This window comes from Panicum virgatum, chromosome 4K, assembly GCF_016808335.1.
Source record: "Panicum virgatum strain AP13 chromosome 4K, P.virgatum_v5, whole genome shotgun sequence".
NCBI lineage: Eukaryota > Viridiplantae > Streptophyta > Magnoliopsida > Poales > Poaceae > Panicum > Panicum virgatum.
The window spans coordinates 35,424,024-35,428,480 of record NC_053139.1 but is presented as its reverse complement, the minus strand read 5'-3'; the positions used below and the strand labels follow the sequence as shown (position 1 = coordinate 35,428,480).

General features: G+C 41.9%; 1 long non-coding RNA gene across 1 annotated transcript; it reads left to right on the top strand.

Annotated features, from left to right (window-relative positions):
* Nucleotides 1-240: 240 nt before the first annotated feature.
* On the top strand, nt 241-962 carry LOC120705187. The gene is made up of 4 exons (XR_005687825.1): nt 241-289; nt 366-421; nt 519-614; nt 751-962. It is a non-coding gene; the product is annotated as an uncharacterized LOC120705187 (long non-coding RNA).
* The last annotated feature ends 3,495 nt before the right edge of the window (nt 963-4,457 follow it).

Below are 4,457 nucleotides of genomic sequence, written 5' to 3'. Positions count from 1 at the left end.
ATTCTTACAACAAAGACAATGTCCCACACGAGATACAAGCATTAATTAGGAAAAAGTTCACATTTATAGTCAAAATCTCACCACTCAAGAGTGCTGGAAGCCCCAACAATTCATATGAAGTGCTTTTTATTACAAATCAGACCCCAGATGAAAAAACTACTCAAAAAAAAAGACCCCAGATGAAAAAAATACTACGATAAAAATAAGAGGTCCCAGTTCAACAACATCCGCTACTCTAAAAAGTCTGCCACCACTACAACGCTGTGATAACACAAGCTATAGTCAACAGGTACACTACAACATTTTAATCTGTTCATATATATAAATTCATGTATACTTGCATGTACATGGACTATCTCTTGCAGGAATCTCACAATGAAAAATATGATGCCGATTCAAAGGAAATTGAAGCTCCAACAAAGTATCCTTTCTACTCATTACACAACTAAACAACAAATAATTACATACCTTGAGTTACACATACTAACTATACATTTTACTGCCTTTTTTTACTCCAGAGAAGAACAAAAAGGAAACAATAAAAGAGGAAAAACCTTGCAAGCTGACGAACCTGAGGACAAAGACACCGGTTCGAACCTCAAAAAACTTAAACAGTAAGATCAATCTCCCACCTACCTACTCATATTTCGAGTTTCAATTTTCGGTAACCTTTTAATTCAATTTATTCTCCATTCCTATTTTCAATTGTTACTTTTCTAAGTAAACAAAATTTTCCTCACAAATATGCAGGTGATCAGCGACCAACATGACCAATGGACTCTTAGATACTTTTGTGGACTCAGCATCTTTTGCGACCAGATAGGACAAAGTTTATATATATTATGCACAAAGTGCCTTTTGAATGTTAGGACCATCAAAATTGTAACATGCAAAAGATAACTATGCTACACTCTATTTTGCCTGTCCAGACAAAACAATGCAGATATCTTTCAAACATCTTACCATGTTTCTAACTACAACAATACCACGACAACTATATGTATTATAATCATAAAGACATGTGTGCCGGTGACGGGTTCATGCATATAGCGCGTCAAGGGCGCGGCATTTTTCTAGTTGTCTCTATACTCTCATTTGATTTGGCTGTCTTCTTCTCATTGTACCAAAACTACATATACGTTGGCCCGTCCTAACAAAATCCAGGGTTGAACAGTGCATGGTTAGATGATAGATGAAATTGAAGCAACCCATGTGTGCACGACCTCCTAGAGTTATCTTTTCTCTAAATCAAACTCCATATGCTAAACCCTGGAGTAAAAATGGCGGTAGTCACGTATTTGTCTTTCAGGATATCACCACTACGAACACATGCATGTGGACCTTTGGCTATGCCAACTGTGTCACCATTGTGCTGGTTTGTCACCGTCGTCTTGTGTCCCGTTGCCCAACTCTGAAATCCTAGCTCCGCCACTGAGTACGGAATCTACGGGAGTCTCTAGTATACGCACGCATGCAACAAATTAACATACCGGTAGCTAGGTAGCCCTTGTCATCCATGCATGCGTGGGAGCATGGTAGCGGCTGGAGCTCTTCTATCATCATCATCATCGTCCAGTTATAAATTGCAGAGGTTGTGATTTTCACTTTGTACAGTACTACAGTAGCAATGTTATGTTTTTTCCTGCTACAACATATATAATAACTATATAACAGAGACAGAGAGATCGTCCCTTTTAACAATCACTGCGACTGTTTTTTGTTAGCCAATACTGTTTTACCGTTTGCCTGCTCCTAATCTCGGGTGGAAGAACTTGAAGGGCTTGATTGGAGGGGAATTTAGACTGAAATAAACTATTTTATTTTTTTCCCCCTTCAATCACCTACGCCTTCAATCCACTCGTATGCAGAAGAAGATGCGACCGGTCAGGCCACGGCCCGCTCAAAGGACAAGGCCCATAGTTCCCAAAAAGAAAAAAAGGACAAGGCCCATGGTCTTATCATCCTTCCTTCATCTCCGGCAGCTCCTAACAAGTGAACCTAACTCCTGTCCTAAAACTTTCTCAAAAAAAAAAAAGACTCGTGTCCTAAAAGGCTAAAACAAAACTCTGGAAATGTTCAAACCGGCAATATGATCCAGGAGTATATTTATGACTCAGATCTATAGTCCTGGTTACCTGGTTGGTAAAACTCTGAAACAAAACAAACCTAGATAGTCCTAGTTGAAACACAAGCCGATTCGTAAAACGAAAAAACACACAATGCAATATATATATATATATATATATATATATATATATATATATATATATATATATATATATATAACCCAGATATATCAGCTTTTATTCATTGTATATGGATCGAATTTGACGTGTACTAATTCATTGGGGGACATGACAATTAAGGAGGCTTTGATCTGAAGAAGAGCATATGAATGCCACTCATGGTAGTGCAAGGCAGACAGCTCTGTGATGCTCCATATTTATCATCTAAAAAAATTATAGAAAGGAAGTTATAAATAGCGAAGCAGTGAGAAGTTTGATAATGCTTCAGCTTTTCCTCTGCATTCTATAAAGCTCCAGAAGACTAGTTGTAACACCCCGGGTGTTAATCATCTGTAATTAAAGTTAGTCAAGGGGTTAACATGATCATTAGCATTAAACCTGCATGAACAAAACCACTAAATAAAATTTTGCGAGTAATTTAACCTAGGTGATGAGGAAATTTCGTTTAAAACGATTTGTAATAAAGGGTTAGAACCATTTTCAAAAAAATCAGAATCGACTCAATCTAGATTTTATCGCCTTGGAACTGGTTGGGCCCGGATAGTCCGGAAATATGTCCGGATAGTCCGGACCTGCCCAGACACTCCGGAATTTCGTCCGGATACTCCGGACCCGGTGGTTAGGCGTCTATAAATACCCGGCCCTGTACTCTTTTTTCTCTCATTTCCTTTTTCCTCCTCCAGCTCGGGACGTGCCGAGCCGAGCTGTGCTCGCCTCCGACGGCGCCCCGGCCATCTTCGGCCGCCGTTCGTCGATCCCTTCTACGTGGACCTTCCCAACCACGTCCCGCACCTCCGCCGCACCTCCATGATCCTCGCTCGAGCTTCCCCCGGCAGGAATCGACGGCCCTATCACCGACCGCCATGGGAGTGCCGCCTGAGCTCCGCCCCTTCGCGTCGATTCGCTTCTCCAGTTCTCCTCCACCCAAATCGATCATGGGAATGGATTCCTGGTGAGCTCCTCCACCTTCCCCACCCTTTTCCCCGGCCCTTTCTCCGCTGCTCCGTGCGCCGCGCGCGCTGCTGCACCCCGTGGCATACACAGTAGTTTGCCCTTTTGTTAGGTTTACCCGGATACTCCAGGTTTGAACCCGGAAATTCCGGATTTACCCGGAAACTCCGGATTTTCTACCGGATAGTCCGGACCTGAAGTTTTATATCACGTGCCTTGGTCCTTTTTACTATTTCCAAACGTTAAAACATCAGCCACTCTCTTTTCCTCACTCCCCCACGAGCTCTCCGTCTCCTATTAGCCCTAACTTCCAAATCTTCCATCCCAAATCCATCTCAAGGCCAAGAGAGCCTCAAATCATCATGAAAGACTCGCTTCCCTATGTGTTCCACCTTGGGGTGGCTTTGTTTTCAAGTTATTCGGACAAGAAAGGTGAGCTCAAGGTACTAAAAGCTAGGGCTAGCCGATTTGGTGGTTTTGGGAGGTTTTGATTGATTTCTTTTGGGTGAATCATCTCCATATGAATCACTCTACTAGGGTGTAGAAGTGTTTTGATTTTTGTGGGTCAGTTTTGCCAAAATCAGAAATTCAGTTTCGGGGGCGAAAACTGTGAGAAACCCGGATACTCCGGGTATTAACCTAATCCGGAGATTTCGGATAGGAATCCGGATATTCCGGGTTACATTAGGATTGTTAAGTGTAAATTGTGCAAACTAGTAGTGTTTATACTCTGTACTTGTTAAGTTGTTGTTGTATATCATATTTGTATTCCCATGTCATATGCATCTCGTGTAGATGCGCTAGATGTACAATGCATGAACGTGAAGCACGCGATGTTGGAGCCGAACCCCAAGATGGTGTTCGGTGGACATCTCCAGAAGATGGAAGGACCCTAAGGGGCAACCGAAGACCCGGCCCAAGGTCAGAAGGGCTCAAGGTCTTGATAGCATTAACACTGACTTAGTGTTACCCCCAGGCAAGCCCCGGTGCATGTCCTCTTATTTTTAAATTTATGACACCTACATATGTTTCTAATACTTGTGCATTAGGTTCAGGAATTGTTTGGAACCCTAATTGCATGATCTTTAGGTTTCCCTTAGTTATACTAGTATGTATAGGATGATAGCAGTGCTATGCTTAATGGTTCCCGATAGAAGACGAGTGATCTCTTGTCACTCGCGAGATATAGGATGTTTAGAAGTCGAGTAATTTCTGGTTACTCGCGAGATATAAGATATATTTATATTCCAGTACATGAGT